This window comes from Cherax quadricarinatus, chromosome 30, assembly GCF_038502225.1.
Source record: "Cherax quadricarinatus isolate ZL_2023a chromosome 30, ASM3850222v1, whole genome shotgun sequence".
In the NCBI taxonomy this organism is placed as follows: Eukaryota; Metazoa; Arthropoda; class Malacostraca; order Decapoda; family Parastacidae; genus Cherax; species Cherax quadricarinatus.
This window is the reverse complement of record NC_091321.1, coordinates 27,713,808-27,733,333: the sequence shown is the minus strand read 5'-3', so window position 1 is coordinate 27,733,333 and position 19,526 is coordinate 27,713,808. Positions and strand designations below refer to the sequence as shown.

General features: G+C 43.0%; 2 protein-coding genes across 7 annotated transcripts in view; one reads left to right on the top strand and one right to left on the bottom strand.

The window, feature by feature from the left end:
- The window catches only part of LOC128692519 (peroxisomal acyl-coenzyme A oxidase 3), a 314,664-nt gene that overhangs the window by 13,572 nt on the left and 281,566 nt on the right, over positions 1–19,526 (top strand). The window contains exon 1 of one of the 3 annotated variants that reach the window (XM_070090048.1): positions 2,916–3,040. The exons of 1 other annotated variant lie outside the window; for it this stretch is intronic. The gene's annotated coding sequence lies outside the window, so the exon portion shown is untranslated. Of the gene's footprint in view, positions 1–2,915; positions 3,041–3,193; positions 3,227–19,526 lie in introns of those variants that run through there. One more of the 3 variants, XM_070090049.1, reaches the window with a different exon arrangement.
- The window catches only part of LOC128692766 (clusterin-associated protein 1), a 149,678-nt gene that overhangs the window by 112,629 nt on the left and 17,523 nt on the right, over positions 1–19,526 (bottom strand). Inside the window, exon 1 of one of the 4 annotated variants that reach the window (XM_053782122.2) lies at positions 1,906–2,801. The exons of 2 other annotated variants lie outside the window; for them this stretch is intronic. The gene's annotated coding sequence lies outside the window, so the exon portion shown is untranslated. Of the gene's footprint in view, positions 1–1,905; positions 2,802–19,526 lie in introns of those variants that run through there. One more of the 4 variants, XM_053782121.2, reaches the window with a different exon arrangement.

Sequence of the window (19,526 nt, the reverse complement as noted above, 5' to 3'; positions counted from 1 at the left end):
CTATTTCTTTATTGCTCACTTTGTGAAGTTGGTTTACATCTGTTGTTTTTAGCAGCTGTGGGATGACCCCTGTGTCCATACTCCTTCTCCATGATATGATAGTGTAAACATATTATCAGGCATTTATATGCATTTAAAAGTAAAAAAAAATAGGTGATTCACTTTATAGCAGTAGCCTGGAACCTAACCCAATGTATAATTGGGGCCCCTCCTGTAATAATAATATGGAGGGAGTGAATGTATTCAGATATTTGGGAGTGGACTTGTCAGTAGATGAGTCTATGAAAGACAAGGTGTACCACAGAACTAAAGAGGAAAAATAAGGTGAGTGGTGCACTGGGGAGTCTGTGGAGACAAAGAATGTTATCTGTGGAAGCAAAGATTAAAGATTCTTTATTTCAGCATTTCAAACAAGCTTAAGCGTATCTTAAGACTAAAATGGCAATTAATTGATTGCTTGTATATATAGTCTCTAAGTGGTGGTACCAATAAATTTAGGAATTACAATGAACACTTATTGAGTTTGATTGTTTTAAGGATTACAGGTTGAATTATGATTACAGGTAATGAGGATTCAAGAATATGAGCATATTTTGAATACATTCCATATATTTAATGGTTGTGAGGAGTACAGATAATAAGAATAAGAATAAGAATACAGCCTCTCCTCACTTAGCAACATACTCGTTTACCGACCACTTGGACTTAAGACCAGCTCTCCAACCAGTATGAAAACCTAAATAATGTATATTAGAGCTGATTTCCTCTATTCTGATTATTACAGTATACAGTACACTACTGTATAAACATTTAAAAATACACATTTAAAAATTCTCTCTCTCTCTCCTCTACACGTCTCTCCTCTCCAGGTGCATAAACACTCATTATAACCCACTTTTCACATCCAACCCTTATTTTATGACACATAATCCTTGAATTTATACATTATATTCCTTCTTTTCCTGCCATAACTTATCCTTCAACATTATTGCTACTCCTTCCTTAGCTCTAACTCTATTAGAAACCCCAGACATAATCCCATTTATTTCTCCCCACTGAAACTCTCCTACCCCCTTCAGTTTTGTTTCACTTAAGAGCCAGAACATCCAGCTTCTTTCATTCATAACATCCACAATCATCACTTTCTTATCATTCGCAGTACATCCACGCACATTCAAACTATACGGGAAAAGGGATCACTAGCCCTTTGCTCCCGGCATTTTAGTTGACTTTTACAATATGCATCACTTATGGAGGAAAGATTCTTATTCCACTTCCCTATGGATGTGAATGGAAAAGCAATAAGAACAAGAACTATTGAAAATCAAAGAAAACTCAAATGTGTGTGTATACATAAACATATACATGCATGTGTAGTGTGACCTAAGTGTAAGTAGAAGTAGCAAGACATACCTGAAATCCTGCATGTTTATGAGACAAAAAACACACCAGCAATCTTATTATTGTTTTTTAATCTTTATTATGCACCCCATACTCATCCTGTAGCCGGTAGTCAAAAGATTACAGAGGTTCATAATGGGTCCAGGGACTGGACCCCAAAGTTATGATAGCTGAACAAGTTATAAGGTAATGAACCATCTACATTCCTATACATGGTTAAAATCATGAACAAATTACAGCAATCCTACCATTATGCAAAACAATTACAGGCTTCCGTTTTACACTCACTTGGCAGTACGGTAGTACCTCCCTGGGTGGTTGCTGTCTACCAACCTACTACCTACCTCAGATACATAAAATGGTGTACTGTGGCATGCAAGGCAACACTCTTGCCTTAAACACAGCGTGTCTGTGGTTCGATCCCTAGCAAGGGTTCAAATTCAAATTTTTATTTTTTTTGCATGGTATACAATGTTATAAAATATTGATAAGCACAGTAGGTACCTGGGTGTTAGTTGGCTGGTGTGGGTCGCATGATCGCATCCTGGGGGACAACATTAAGGAACCCGATGAAAATAAGACAGACAGTCCCTCGATCACTTACTGACTTTCTTGGGTTATCCTGGGTGGCTAACCCTCCGGGGTTAAAAATAAGAACAAAATTTTATCATATTGTCTTAACCTTCTTCTTCTTCTTGTTGGGTTTATCAGGGCCACTGACAGCTTATGCAGTATCGAGACTGGTTTCTCGATGGTACGAGGAAAAATTGTTGCCCAAGGTTGGGCGATGAGAGAAAAGGAACAAAAGTTCCTTTGTAAATAGAGATAGAAACTTGAAGTTTCCAATTAGATTTGGTGGACCACCTTGCCAAGCCCCAGCAGAGAGGGACGCCCACACTCCCACCTGAGTTAAGTAACCGGCTTCCCACCCAAGAACGATAAAAATTTTTCCGCAGAGCGGAAAATATGGAGCTGGCTAAAAGTAAGCCGATGTACAAGTGTCCCTCCTGTCGAGTGCCCGACGACCAAAATAGATGAGGACAAGCGTCCCAGTGAGAACGGTGGAAATTTGTCACTGATACTCAGGCGAGAGAGAGACGTCCACACTCAAAGAAGGCTAGCGCAGAAGTCCACAGCTTGGCCCGGTGGCCTGGTGGCTAAAGCTCCCGCTTCACACACGGAGGGCCCGGGTTCGATTCCCGACGGGTGAAAACATTTCGACACGTTTCCTTACACCTGTTGTCCTGTTCACCTAGCAGCAAATAGGTACCTGTGTGTTAGTCGACTGGTGTGGGTCGCATCCTGGGGGACAAGATTAAGGACACCAATGGAAATAAGTTAGACAGTCCTCGATGACGCACTGACTTTCTTGGGTTATCCTACGGGGTTAAAAATCCGAACGAAATTTTATCATACTGTTGTCGTGCATGTTGGGTTTTATAGGGCCACTGACAGTTTACGCCGTATCGAGCCCTGCCTTCCAGTATCCGAAAGAGAAAATTCGACCAAAGTCGAAAGAAGTTGACAAATGGCTGTTTGTATTATATGTCCGCAATCCGCCCTGCAGTTAGCAAGACGGCACAGGTACAAGCCAGGATCTCCTGACAGTTTGGAGGGTCAAACCCTCGCCAATAAGGAGGTAAGGTCAAAGACTGCACCCGGAAAATGCGCAAGGCCGCACGGAAAAGAATCCGTGCATCGTTTCAAGCTGAGAGGAACACCACGGGCAGAATAGGGAGTCTGTCATCTGAAGGTGCAGAAATATAAACCCTCCCCTCAAACTTCTCCTTACCAATCTCAACAGAACACATGACCATAACACAAGGTACAGATCACTCTTTGATGTTCCTCGTGTCCATCTCACACTATGCAAAAACGCAATGCACATAAAAGGCCTAAAAATCTGGAATTCATTACCTGTGAATATAAAAGAAATACTGTCTGTTTATCAATTCAAGACTCTTCTTAAAAACCACTTACTCACCCACAACTAAATAAATAATGATTAACTATATCTCATAAATGTATAACCTGTGGCCCTGTCAGATAAGATAAGATAAGATAAGATTTCGTTCGGATTTTTAACCCCGGGGGGTTAGCCACCCAGGATAACCCAAGAAAGTCAGTGCGTCATCGAGGACTGTCTAACTTATTTCCATTGGGGTCCTTAATCTTGTCCCCCAGGATGCGACCCACACCAGTCGACTAACACCCAGGTACCTATTTGCTGCTAGGTGAACAGGACAATAGGTGTAAGGAAATGTGTCGAAATGTTTCCACCCGCCGGGAATCGAACCCGGGCCCTCCGTGTGTGAAGCGGGAGCTTTAGCCACCAGGCCACCGGGCCTGGTAATTACATTACCTAATAGAATACTCCATTCTCTTGAATGCACAGTAACTCATCAAATGACCATATGACCTGTTTCTGCACTACAAATCATAGATTTTACTCGATTTGACCGGATTATATTATAAATTGTGCTACAAATTTGTACAACTGTAAAGCTTCTTATTTGAAATACTCATTTGTACTTCATGCTGTAATTTGTTTACTGCAATTTTTACCACTGAATATATCTGTGGAAAATTGCATTTATCTGAATGTATCATTATGTACATAACAGTAAATGAACAAAGATAATTATTATTTATCAGTTAGGCAAGTAGGAATTTGGGACACCTAGGTCGCAAAAAATGTCCCCCTTCGATATCTAGATTTAGATTTTAGATTGTGCCACCGAAGTAGCTAGTTTATTGTGCACCCCATATCCATCCTGTGGACGGTAGCGCGAGAGCATATGGATACACAAAAGGCCTAGGAACTAGGCCCCAAAGGGTTAACAGGAATACATATGGATTTATATCTACATATCTATAGTTCACTTATCTGTTACAAGCAAATTTAGGAAATTTGCTTAGTATATCTGGTATCTTATTTTCATTAATAAGATATCTTGACATGTCACATAGGTTATTATACTGTCTGTCTCTGTATTCCTCAATAAGTGGACAATTAAGCACATAGTGTTCAAGAGAGTGACCATATGCCTGATCACATAATTTACATTTAGTTTGATCATTATCTGTGTGTCTCCCAAACTGCCAGAAGTAGTACTTGTAACCAAGCCTAAGCCTGGCCACTACAACATCAGTCAGTCTGTTCACATTGCAAGTTGCTCCATAAACATACTTATCTACGTTCATGTTATCATAGTGGGTTATAGATCTACTCAGGCTTCTAACTGCATTCCTATAACAATCATCTTCATTATTTACTTCTCTCCTAATATTATTCCTAATGCTAGACACAGTTACACCAAAGTTATATTCTACATTCTCCTTCTGGGTACTCTTCTTGGCTAACATATCAACTTTATCATATCCATAAGTTGCTCTGGACCTATTAATTACTAATGAAATATACATCACCAGGAATGCTGGTATATTTGTGGACTGTATATTAAAAATAATAAATGATTATATATATATACACATATACATAACAAAAAGAGAATATCTTAATATCACTCACCAATTTGACTGGAGATTAATGTGTCATGTACAGGACATCCCCTTTTGCCTACATTTATGAAAAAATTTACTGGCCAGAATTTAAACATAAATTAGACAGCTTATCTGAGGTTCCTGGAGTTGTCCTGTCCTGTCGCTTGATACTCAAGTTATGCAGGAATGCACATCCAACAATTTCGCCTCCTATTTGAGAGGTGCCAACCCAATTTTACCTCTAGAGCACGAAAATTCTTCACATAATTAACAAATGTCTGTTACTCTCAATTCAAAACAAACAACAATGGGTATGGGGTGCATAATAAACATATTAAACTAACTAACTAACGAGTGTCCTGCACAGGCGCAGCTTCCCGTTTTCGATAACATAAATTTTATTAAATACAGTATGGCCATCTATTTACATATAACTACTTTATTTCTGGAAAATATATACAGTATTTTCCACAATATTATTGCTTAGTTAATCTTAAGTTAATTTTAAGCCTGCCCACACAGTAATCTTTTGACTACCGCCCACAGGATGGGTATGGGGTGCATAATAAACATATTAAACTAAACCACAATACTCTGCATACAAGGGGCTTTTGGCATGTACACTCAACCACTGTATTTCTTTTGTACAACTATGTATCATGTGCAAATAATAATAAATAAATAAAAAAAATGTGCTGCCAGCCGTGAATGCCCTCTACGGAGGCGGGTCAATACAACATCCACTAGGCAACTGGGATGAGCCCAAGGGCAGGGGCCGTTGAAAGATCGGACTGGGCTCAATATCGAAGAAGAGAGGGAACGTGCCAGATTTTCTTCCAAACACCCTTGGTGAAATTATCTTCAAAAGTGGCCTGTTTTCTCTATATTTTGTGTTTTTTTTTTTCCTTGCATTATCTAGAGTGCTAAGCAGTGGTGTACTTAAAGGTATGGCACGTGCCCTGGACGCCACTTGAAGGGGGACGTCATTCAGCAGTTTTCATTAAAGTCAGACAAGTCATCCTTGGGTAATGAAAAAAAAATCTTAACATGTATGATCTGCCTTTGATTAACATGGGTGAAAAGCACTAGGATGGCTAGATTGTTAAACCACTTGTATAAATTATTAGGTTATTGACGCGGAACTTCAATCACAGATTGAGCAGGAAAAGCAAAGTTTACCTGGAGTTTACCTGGAGAGAGTTCCGGGGGTCAACGCCCCCGCGGCCCGGTCTGTGACCAGGCCTCCTGGTGGATCAGAGCCTGATCAACCAGGCTGTTGCTGCTGGCTGCACGCAAACCAGCGTACGAGCCACAGCCCGGCTGGTCAGGAACCGACTTTAGGTGCTTGTCCAGTGCCAGCTCGAAGACTGCAAGGGGTCTGTTGGTAATCCCCCTTATGTATACTGGGACGCAGTTGAACAGTCTCGGGCCCCTGACACTTATTGTATGGTCTCTTAACGTGCTAGTGACACCCCTGCTCTTCATTGGGGGGATGTTGCACCGTCTGCCAAGTCTTTTGCTTTCGTAATGAGTGACTTTCGTGTGCAAGTTCGGTACTAGTCCCTCTAGGATTTTCCAGGCGTATATAATCATGTATCTCTCCCGCCTGCGTTCCAGGGAATACAGGTTTAGGAACCTCAAGCGCTCCCAGTAATTGAGGTGTTTTATCTCCGTTATGCGTGCCGTGAAGGTTCTCTGTACATTTTCTAGGTCAGCAATTTCACCTGCCTTGAAAGGTGCTGTTAGTGTGCAGCAATATTCCAGCCTAGATAGAACAAGTGACCTGGAGTGTCATCATGGGCTTGGCCTCCCTAGTTTTGAAGGTTCTCATTATCCATCCTGTCATTTTTCTAGCAGATGTGATTGATACAATGTTATGGTCCTTGAAGGTGAGATCCTCCGACATGATCACTCCCAGGTCTTTGACGTTGGTGTTTCGCTCTATTTTGTGGCCAGAATTTGTTTTGTACTCTGATGAAGATTTAATTTCCTCGTGTTTACCATATCTGAGTAATTGAAATTTCTCATCGTTGAACTTCATATTGTTTTCTGCAGCCCACTGAAAGATTTGGTTGATGTCCGCCTGGAGCCTTGCAGTGTCTGTAATGGAAGACACTGTCATGCAGATTCGGGTGTCATCTGCAAAGGAAGACACGGTGCTGTGGCTGACATCCTTGTCTATGTCGGATATGAGGATGAGGAACAAGATGGGAGCGAGTACTGTGCCTTGTGGAACAGAGCTTTTCACTGTAGCTGCCTCGGACTTTACTCTGTTGACGACTACTCTGTGTTCTGTTTACCTGGAGTTTACCTGGAGAGAGTTCCGGGGGTCAACGCCCCCACGGCCCGGTCTGTAACCAGGCCTCCTGGTGGATCAGAGCCTGATCAACCAGGCTGTTGCTGCTGGCTGCATGTAAACCAACGTACGAGCCACAGCCCGGCTGGTCAGGAACCGACTTTAGGTGCTTGTCCAGTGCCAGCTTGAAGACTGCCAGGGGTCTGTTGGTAATCCCCCTTATGTATGCTGGGAGGCAGTTGAACAGTCTCGGGTCCCTGACACTTATTGTATGGTCTTTTAACGTGCTAGTGACACCCCTGCTCTTCATTGGGGGGATATTGCATCGTCTGCCAAGTCTTTTGCTTTCGTAGTGAGTGATTTTCGTGTGCAAGTTCGGTACTAGTCCCTCTAGGATTTTCCAGGTGTATATAATCATGTATCTCTCCCGCCTGCGTTCCAGGGAATACAGGTTCAGGAACCTCAAGCGCTCCCAGTAATTGAGGTGTTTTATCTCCGTTATGCGCACCGTGAAGGTTCTCTGTACATTTTCTAGGTCAGCAATTTCACCTGCCTTGAAAGGTGCTGTTAGTGTGCAGCAATATTCCAGCCTAGATAGAACAAGTGACCTGAAGAGTGTCATCATGGGCTTGGCCTCCCTAGTTTTGAAGGTTCTCATTATCTATCCTGTCATTTTTCTAGCAGATGCGATTGATACAATGTTATGGTCCTTGAAGGTGAGATCCTCCAACATGATCACTCCCAGGTCTTTGACGTTGGTGTTTCGCTCTATTTTGTGGCCAGAATTTGTTTTGTACTCTGATGAAGATTTAATTTCCTCATGTTTACCATATCTGAGTAATTGAAATTTCTCATTGTTGAACTTCATATTGTTTTCTGCAGCCCACTGAAAGATTCGGTTGATGTCCGCCTGGAGCCTTGCAGTGTCTGCAATGGAAGACACTGTCATGCAGATTCGGGTGTCATCTGCAAAGGAAGACACGGTGCTGTGGCTGACATCCTTGTCTATGTCGGATATGAGGATGAGGAACAAGATGGGAGCGAGTACTGTGCCTTGTGGAACAGAGCTTTTCACCGTAGCTGCCTCGGACTTTACTCTGTTGACGACTACTCTCTGTGTTCTGTTAGTGAGGAAATTATAGATCCATCGACCGACTTTTCCTGTTATTCCTTTAGCACGCATTTTGTGCGCTATTATGCCATGGTCACACTTGTCGAAGGGTTTTGCAAAGTCTGTATATATTACATCTGCATTCTTTTTATCTTCTAATGCATTTAGGACCTTGTCGTAGTGATCCAATAGTTGAGACAGACAGGAGCGACCTGTTCTAAACCCATGTTGCCCTGGGTTGTGTAACTGATGGGTTTCTAGATGGGTGGTGATCTTGCTACTTAGGACCCTTTCAAAGATTTTTATGATATGGGATGTTAGTGCTATCGGTCTGTAATTCTTTGCTGTTGCTTTACTGCCCCCTTTGTGGAGTGGGGCTATGTCTGTTGTTTTTAGTAACTGTGGGACGACCCCCGTGTCCATGCTCCCTCTCCATAGGATGGAAAAGGCTCGATTAGATTAGATTAGATTAGATTTTGCCACCGAAGTGGCTAGTTTATTGTGCACCCCATATCCATCCTGTGGACGGTAGCGCGAGAGCATATGGATACACAAAAGGCCTAGGAACTAGGCCCGAAAGGGTTAACAGGAATACATATGGATTTATATCTACATATCTATAGTTCACTTATCTGTTACAAGCAAATTTAGGAAATTTGCTTAGTATATCTGGTATCTTATTTTCATTAATAAGATATCTTGACATGTCACATAGGTTATTATACTGTCTGTCTCTGTATTCCTCAATAAGTGGACAATTAAGCACATAGTGTTCAAGAGAGTGACCATATGCCTGATCACATAATTTACATTTAGCTTGATCATCATCTGTGTGTCTCCCAAACTGCCAGAAGTACTTGTAACAAAGCCTAAGCCTGGCTCGTGATAGGGGCTTCTTGCAGTTCTTGATGAACACGGAGTTCCATGAGTCTGGCCCTGGGGCAGAGTGCATGGGCTTGTCATTTATCGCCTGTTCGAAGTCATTTGGCGTCAGGATAACATCGGATAGGCTTGTGTTAATCAAATTTTGTGGCTCTCTCATAAAAAAATCATTTTGGTCTTCGACTCTCAGTCTGGTTAGCGGCTTGCTAAAAACTGAGTCATATTGGGACTTGAGTAGCTCACTCATTTCCTTGCTGTCATCTGTGTAGGACCCATCTTGTTTAAGTAAGGGCTCAATACTGGACGTTGTTCTCGACTTTGATTTGGCATAGGAGAAAAAATACTTTGGGTTTCTTTCGATTTCATTTATGGCTTTTAGTTCTTCCCGCGATTCCTGACTCCTATAAGATTCCTTTAGCTTAAGTTCGATGCTTGCTATTTCTCTGACCAGTGTCTCCCTACGCATTTCAGATATATTGACCTCTTTTAGCCGCTCTGTTATTCTTTTCCTTCGCCTGTAAAGGGAGCGCCTGTCTCTTTCTATTTTACATCTACTCCTCATTTTTCTTAGAGGAATAAGCCTTGTGCATACATCGAGTGCCACCAAGTTAATCTGTTCTAGGCATAAGTTGGGGTCTGTGTTGCTTAGTATATCTTCCCAGCTTATATCGGTTAGGACTTGGTTTACTTGGTCCCACTTTATGTTTTTGTTATTGAAGTTGAATTTGGTGAATGCTCCCTCGTGACTAGTCTCATTATGTCGGTCTGGGGCTCCACGCATACATGTCTGAACCTCAATTATGTTGTGATCTGAGTATATTGTTTTTGATATGGTGACATTTCTTATCAGATCATCATTGTTAGTGAAGATGAGGTCTAGTGTATTCTCTAGTCTAGTAGGCTCTATTATTTGCTGGTTTAAATTGAATTTTGTGCAGAGATTTAAAAGCTCGTGTGAGTGTGAGTTTTCATCAGAGCTGCCTCCTTTTGTTATTACTGCAACAATATTATTTGCTATATTCCTCCATTTTAGGTGCCTTAAGTTGAAATCCCCCAGGAGCAAGATGTTGGGTGCAGGATCTGGAAGATTTTCCAGACAGTGGTCAATTTTTAACAGCTGTTCCTGGAATTGCTGGGATGTTGCATCCAGAGGCTTGTAGACTACCACAATGACTAGGTTTTGGTTCTCGACCTTTACTGCTAAAACTTCCACTACATCATTTGAGGCATTAAGCAGTTCTGTGCAAACAAGTGACTCTGCAATGTACAGACCAACCCCCTTCTTTTGCCTGTTCACTGTCACATCTGTATAGGTTGTAACCTGGGATCCATATTTCGTTGTCCAAGTGATCCTTTACGTGGGTCTCAGTGAAAGCCGCGAACATTGCCTTTGCCTCTGCAAGCAGTCCACGGATGAAAGGTATTTTGTTGTTTGTTGCTGGCTTTAGACCCTGTATATTTGCAAAGAAGAATGTCATCGGACTGATGGTATTGTTGGTACTGGGGGGGGGATTTTTTTCCGGCATTAGTATCTGTATCTGTTGGTTTGGAGTGGAGGCCATCGACTGTGGTTCCACTCCAGGAATGACTGGATTTGGTGTACGATTTCTGCCATTTCCTGCTAGTTTTTTTTCCTTCCTGGCACTAAAAAACCTCTCCCTCTTGAGTGGCTGTGGCTACCCAGGTTTTCCCATGGCCTGGATGTTTTGTATCTTTTTGTCCCCTTTAGATGGTGTGCCTGGCAATTTAAGTTATAGCACAGTCTTTCCTGTACTGAAGAGGTACACATTTCAGGGTGAAAAAGCTTACAGGAAGGGAGTTTGCATTTTCCTGTTGTCATATGGACATGGCATTTTCTAGGGTGGTCATAGTTGCACGTCCCGTCTGTTTTTCCAGATTTCCCATGTCTGCAGATACCAAGTGCATAGTATGTGCACAGGCTTGGTTTCCGTTTGCCTTGGGTTTCTGTGACTGTATTCCCTGTTGGTGCATGTTTACCTGTCTTATTCCTATCCTCCCTAGCACCAACAATGGAGCTCCCACCAGTTGTTTTTGGTAATATATCCTCACTATTGCTAGTGGAGTCCTCTTGTTTGCTATTTCCTGTGGTACTTCTAGTTTGCAATATTGGTTTTATCTTATCTTTGACTACACTTGTTTCCCCAGTACGGCTCCTGTCCCCTATGAGGTCATTTATATGTATTCCTTCCTGCGTATAATTCCCGACTATCTGGACAAAATCTCCAGCTTCACCATTACTGTCTCCCAGGACAGCACCTCCAGCTTCACCATTACTGTCTCCCAGGGCAGCACTATCAACCCCACATTTACTGACTACCAGGACATCACCTCCAGCCTTACAGTTTCTGACTACATGGCCAGTATCAAGGGCAGTACCATTCAGCCCAGACGTTTTATGTAATATCTTGACAAGAATCCCTCAATGTATAAAATTCCTTGCGACTCATAACCTGGCTTTTGCGAGGACACGGGGAGTCACTTCAATCTATAGAGATGCAATCTGGAGAGAGTTCCGGGGGTCAACGCCCCCGCGGCCCGGTCTGTGACCAGGCCTCCTGGTGGATCAGAGCCTGATCAACCAGGCTGTTGCTGCTGGCTGCACCCAAACCAACGTACGAGCCACAGCCCGGCTGATCAGGAACTGACTTTAGGTGCTTGTCCAGTGCCAGCTTGAAGACTGCCAGGGGTCTGTTGGTAATCCCCCTTATGTGTGCTGGGAAGCAGTTGAACAGTCTCGGGCCCCTGACACTTGTTGTATGGTCTCTTAACGTGCTAGTGACACCCCTGCTTTTCATTGGGGGGATGGTGCATCGTCTGCCAAGTCTTTTGCTTTCGTAGTGAGTGATTTTCGTGTGCAAGTTCGGTACTAGTCCCTCTAGGATTTTCCAGGTGTATATAATCATGTATCTCCCTCCTGCGTTCCAGGGAATACAGGTTTAGGAACCTCAAGTGCCCCCAGTAATTGAGGTGTTTTATCTCTGTTATGCGTGCCGTGAAAGTTCTCTGTACATTTTCTAGGTCGGCAATTTCACCTGCCTTGAAAGGTGCTGTTAGTGTGCAGCAATATTCCAGCCTAGATAGAACAAGTGACCTGAAGAGTGTCATCATGGGCTTGGCCTCCCTAGTTTTGAAGGTTCTCATTATCCATCCTGTCATTTTTCTAGCAGATGCGATTGATACAATGTTATGGTCCTTGAAGGTGAGATCCTCCGACATAATCACTCCCAGGTCTTTGACGTTGGTGTTTCGCTCTATTTTGTGGCCAGTATTTGTTTTGTACTCTGATGAAGATTTAATTTCCTCATGTTTACCATATCTGAGTAATTGAAATTTCTCATCGTTGAACTTCATATTGTTTTCTGCAGCCCACTGAAAGATTTGGTTGATGTCCGCCTGGAGCCTTGCAGTGTCTGCAATGGAAGACACTGTCATGCAGATTCGGGTGTCATCTGCAAAGGAAGACACGGTGCTGTGGCTGACATCCTTGTCTATGTCGGATATGAGGATGAGGAACAAGATGGGAGCTGAATGATGACTCCAATGTGGGAAATTTCCTTGGCTTATTGAAACTACTGGTCTGGTCACAGACCGGGCCGCGGGGGCGTTGACCTCCGGAACTCTCTCCAGGTAAACTCCAGGTAAACTGGCCATCTTTGACAGTCATGAAAGAACACCTCACTCGTGTGGAAGTCATCCTGTATCCACGTATTATCTATCACCGGGTGTCCAAAACAAATTCATTCACATGATGGCATCCACTGTTCGCCAGTTTACTGAGAAACATTCGTAAAACCATATACTATGGTCTCACGTTCGATTCGACTCCTGATCAGGCACACCGTGAGCAGATGTCAGAAGTATTGAAGTATGTGGAAGATGATTTTGACAGGAAAACAGTCCGTGTTAGTGAATCTTTCCTTGGTTTTCTCCAGATAAGCCAGAAGGATGCTAAAAGTTTGGTTGAAGAAATCATGAAACAGCTAGAGGACGAAATGAAGCTACAAGATTATCTTTCACAGTGCTATGGCAACGCTACTGTGATGGCTGGACACAAAAGTGGTGTTCATCAAAGAGTAAGTGAGGAAAATCCACCTGACACTGTTTGTGAATTGGGACATTCACTCACTCATGCAGCCAAGCAGGTTACAATGATGGTCACGTTTTTTGGAACCATCGTAGCTCTCTAACTGTTCTCTTATTCAACACAGCGCTGGGAAAACTAAAAAACGCTGTGCCTGTGGTTGTCAAGTCGAAGTCGGAAACCAGGTGGAGTGCAAGGACAGAAGCAAAGAAGCACGTCAACAAGTACCTTGAGGAGATACTTCAAGTTCTTCAAGACGTGATAGACAACAAAAACGAGACCAGTGAAACAAGAAGTGACAAAAGGCAGCTGTATAACCCCTTGTTGAGTTATGATTTTCTGACTTTTCTAAGATTTTGGAACAAAGTACCCATTCGCATTGACCATATTCAAAAGAGGCTACATGAACTTCCATCATGCTGTTCTGGATTTGAAAGCCCTTCATCATGATTTTGATGATGGCCAGGAGGCAAGAAACGCGGGAAGAACTAAAAGTCATAAATGAAATTGAAAAAAAAAAATCTCTTTCCTAATGCCAAATCTAAGTCGAGAACAACGTCCAGTATTGGGCTCCTACTTAGACGAGATGGGTCTTACACAGATGACAGCAAGGAAATGAGTGAGTTACTCAAGTCCTATTATGGCTCAGTGTCTAGCAAGCCGCTAACCAGACTAAGAGTCAAAGACCTAAGTGATTTTTTTATGAGAGAGACTCAGAATTTGGTGGTTTCAAACCTATCTGATATTATTCTAACACCACATGACTTCGAAAAGGCGATAAATGACATGTCCACGCACTCTGCCCCAGGCCCAGACTCGTGGAACTCAATGTTTATCAAGAACTGCAAGAACCCCCTGTCATGTGGTTTTAACGTTCTATGGAAAGGGAGCATGGACACAGGGGTCGTGCCACAACTGCTAAAAACAACAGACATAGCCCCACTCCACAAAGGGGGCAGTAAAGCAATAGCAAAGAACTACAGACCGATAGCGCTAACATCCTGTATCATAAAAATCTTTGAAAGGGTTCTAAGAAGCAAGATCACCACTCATCTAGATACCCATCAGTTACACAACCCTAGGCAGAACGGGTTTAGAGCAGGTCGCTCCTGCCTGTCCCAGCTACTGGACCACTATGACAAGGTCCTGGATGCTGTAGAGGATAAACAGAATACAGATGTAGCATACACAGGCTTTGCAAAAGCCTTCGACAAGTGTGACTGTGTGATGAATGGTTTTGAAAACCGACAAGTTGAAGAATTGAGACACTTATGCAACATATGGGAATCTTTATTGAAGAAACGTTTAGCCACACAGTGGCTTCATCAGTCCAATACAAAGAAGAAAGGTAAACGGAGAGGAGGAGTTTGAGATAATCAGTCCCTCAGCCTGGAATCACAGGATCACAGGAGGACCATCCACTAGAATTCTTCAACACCTGTCCAACCTTTGAACGAAGACCCACTTACACTAGTGGATGGTCCCACTTATCCCGCCTCCCCCTGCTTCGACTCAATTTACTGCAGTATATAAGCCACCTCTCTGGTCCTATGATGTACTTCATACAAGAGCGATGGACTGAACACATCGATTCCAGGCTGAGGGACTGATTACCTCAAACTCCTTCTCTCCGTTTACCTTCCTGCTTTGTATTGGACTGATGGAATCACTGTGTGGCGAAACGTTTCTTCAATAAATATTCCAATATGTTGCATAAGTGTCTCAATTCTTCAAGTGTGACTATGGTGTAATAGCGCACAAAATGCATGATAAAGGAATAACATGAAAAGTTGGTAGATGGATCTATAACTTCCTGATAAGTAGAACACAGAGTAATAATAGCAAAGTACAGATGTAGTATACACAGACTTTGCAAAGGCTTTCAACAAGTGGGACCGTGGTGTAATAGCTCACAAAATGCACGATAGGGGAATAACAGGAGGGGTTGCTAGATGGATCTATAACTTCCTGACAGTAAAATTTGAGGCAGCTACGGTGAAAAGCTCTGTTCCAAAAGGCACAGCACTCGCTCCCATCCTATTCCTCATATCTGACACAGAGTCTTCCTTTGTGGATGACACGTGAATTACCATGACAGTGGCCTCCATCGAAGACACCGCAAGACTCCAAGCGGACATGAACCAAATCTTCAAATGGACCACTCAAAACAATATGAAGTTAAATGAGGAGAAATTTCAACTACTTAGATATGGAAAACTTGAAGAAACTAAAACTGTATCAGGGTATACAACAAATTCTAATCATACAATAGAGCGAAAAAGTAATGAGAAGGACCTGGGAGTGATAATATCAGAAGAGAGATTTCGTTCGGATTTTTAACCACAACAACAATGTATCTGCTGCATCTGCTAGGAAAATGATAGGATGGATAATGAGAACCTTCAAAACTAGGGATGCCAAGCCCATGATGATTATCTTCAAGTCCCTTGTTCTCTCTAGGCTGGAATACTGCTGTACATTAACTGCCCCCTTCAAGGCTAGGGAAATTGTTGACCTGGAGAATGTACAAAGAACTTTCACGGCACACATAAGTACATAGATGGATCAGGCTCTGATCCACCAGGAGGCCTGGTCTCAGACCAGGCCGCGGGGGCGTTGACCCCCGGAACTCTCTCCAGGTAAACTCTCCAGGTAAGTACATAAGGCACTTAAACTACTGGGAACGATTGAAACCCCTTGATTTGTATTCCATGGAACGCAGGCGAGAGAGACTTTTTAGTTTAATATCTTTATTATGCACCCCATACCCATCCTGTGGGCTTGCAGAGGCAAAGGCAATGTTCGCGGCTTTCACTGAGACCCACATAAAGGATCACTTGGACAACGAAATATGGATCCCAGGTTACAACCTATACAGATGTGACAGAGTGAACAGGCAAAAGGGGGGGGGGGTTGGCCTGTACATTGCAGAGTCACTTGTTTGCACAGAACTGCTAAATGCCTCAAATGATGTAGTGGAAGTTTTAGCAGTAAAGGTCGAGAACCAAAACCTAGTCATTGTGATAGTCTACAAGCCTCCGGATGCAACATCCCAGCAATTCCAGGAACAGCTGTTAAAAATTGACCACTGTCTGGAAAACCTTCCAGCTCCTGCACCCAACATCTTGCTCCTGGGGGATTTCAACTTAAGGCACCTAAAATGGAGGAATATAGCAAATAATATTGTTGCAGTAATAACACCAGGAGGCAGCTCTGATGAAAACTCACACTCACGCGAGCTTTTAAATCTCTGCACAAAATTCAATTTAAACCAGCAAATAATAGAGCCTACTAGACTGGAGAATACACTAGACCTCATCTTCACTAACAATGATGATCTGATAAGAAATATCACCATATCAAAAACAATATACTCAGATCACAACATAATTGAGGTTCAGTCATGTATGCGCGGAGCCCCAGACCGACATAATGAGATTAGTCACGAGGGAGCATTCACCAAATTCAACTTCAATAACAAAAACATAAAGTGGGACCAAGTAAACCAAGTCCTAACCGATATAAGCTGGGAAGATATACTAAGCAACACAGACCCCAACTTATGCCTAGAACAGATTAACTCGGTGGCACTCGATGTATGCACAAGGCTTATTCCTCTAAGAAAAAGGAGGAGTAGATGTAAAACAGAAAGAGACAGGCGCTCCCTTTACAGGCGACGGAAAAGAATAACAGAGCGGCTAAAAGAGGTCAATATATCTGAAATGCGTAGGGAGACACTGGTCAGAGAAATAGCAAGCATCGAACTTAAGCTAAAAGAATCCTTTAGGAGTCAGGAATCGCGGGAAGAACTAAAAGCCATAAATGAAATCGAAAGAAACCCAAAGTATTTCTTCTCCTATGCCAAATCAAAATCGAGAACAACGTCCAGTATTGGGCCCCTACTTAAACAAGATGGATCCTACACAGATGACAGCAAGGAAATGAGTGAGCTACTCAAGTCCCAATATGACTCAGTTTTTAGCAAGCCGCTAACCAGACTGAGAGTCGAAGATCAAAATGAATTTTTTATGAGAGAGCCACAAAATTTGATTAACACAAGCCTATCCGATGTTATCCTGACGCCAAATGACTTCGAACAGGCGATAAATGACATGCCCATGCACTCTGCCCCAGGGCCAGAGTCATGGAACTCTGTGTTCATCAAGAACTGCAAGAAGCCCCTATCACGAGCCTTTTCCATCCTATGGAGAGGGAGCATGGACACGGGGGTCGTCCCACAGTTACTAAAAACAACAGACATAGCCCCACTCCACAAAGGGGGCAGTAAAGCAACAGCAAAGAACTACAGACCAATAGCACTAACATCCCATATCATAAAAATCTTTGAAAGGGTCCTAAGAAGCAAGATCACCACCCATCTAGAAACCCATCAGTTACACAACCCAGGGCAACATGGGTTTAGAACAGGTCGCTCCTGTCTGTCTCAACTATTGGACCACTACGACAAGGTCCTAAATGCACTAGAAGACAAAAAGAATGCAGATGTAATATATACAGACTTTGCAAAAGCCTTCGACAAGTGTGACCATGGCGTAATAGCGCACAAAATGCGTGCTAAAGGAATAACAGGAAAAGTCGGTCGATGGATCTATAATTTCCTCACTAACAGAACACAGAGAGTAGTCGTCAACAGAGTAAAGTCCGAGGCAGCTACGGTGAAAAGCTCTGTTCCACAAGGCACAGTACTCGCTCCCATCTTGTTCCTCATCCTTATATCCGACATAGACAAGGATGTCAGCCACAGCACCGTGTCTTCCTTTGCAGATGACACCCGAATCTGCATGACAGTGTCTTCCATTGCAGACACTGCAAAGCTCCAGGCAGACATCAACCAAATCTTTCAGTGGGCTGCAGAAAACAATATGAAGTTCAACGATGAGAAATTTCAATTACTCAGATATGGTAAACATGAGGAAATTAAATCTTCATCAGAGTACAAAACAAATTCTGGCCACAAAATAGAGCGAAACACCAACCTCAAAGACCTGGGAGTGATCATGTCGGAGGATCTCACCTTCAAGGACCATAACATTGTATCAATCGCATCTGCTAGAAAAATGACAGGATGGATAATGAGAACCTTCAAAACTAGGGAGGCCAAGCCCATGATGACACTCTTCAGGTCACTTGTTCTATCTAGGCTGGAATATTGCTGCACACTAACAGCACCTTTCAAGGCAGGTGAAATTGCCGACCTAGAAAATGTACAGAGAACTTTCACGGCGCGCATAACGGAGATAAAACACCTCAATTATTGGGAGCGCTTGAGGTTCCTAAACCTGTATTCCCTGGAACGCAGGAGGGAGAGATACATGATTATATACACCTGGAAAATCCTAGAGGGACTAGTACCGAACTTGCACACGAAAATCACTCACTACGAAAGCAAAAGACTTGGCAGACGATGCACCATCCCCCCAATGAAAAGCAGGGGTGTCACTAGCACGTTAAGAGACCATACAATAAGTGTCAAGGGCCCGAGACTGTTCAACTGCCTCCCAGCACACATAAGGGGGATTACCAACAGACCCCTGGCAGTCTTCAAGCTGGCACTGGACAAGCACCTAAAGTCAGTTCCGGATCAGCCGGGCTGTGGCTCGTACGTTGGTTTGCGTGCAGCCAGCTTTAACAGCCTGGTTGATCAGGCTCTGATCCACCAGGAGGCCTGGTCACAAACCGGGCCGCGGGGGCGTTGACCCCCGGAACTCTCTCCAGGTAAACTCCAGGTACATAATGGGTCCAGGGCAGGGACTGGGCCCCAAAGTTTTGATAGTTGTGCAAGTTACGAAGGCAATGAACTCCAGGTAGCTTTGGTTACAATCATAACAAGTTACAAATGTATTTACAGATTACAGAGGTTCTTAATGGGTCCAGAGACTGGGCCCCAAAATTTTGATAGCTCAACAAGGTACAAAGCTAATGAAGTCACAAGGGTACTGAATCATGTAAGTAAATTTACTTACTTACGTTTATACATGGTTACAATTATGAACAAATTATAAAGTAATGAGCAATTCACACGTCCAAACCCGGTCACAACTGTAATGAGTTATTGGTGCACATATTATTTGTTGGGTCACACACACACACACACACACACACACACACACACACACACACACACACACACACACACACACACACACACACACAGTATGCAGCACCTGTTTGGAACCCGCACTTGATAAAGCACGTCAAGAAACTAGAGA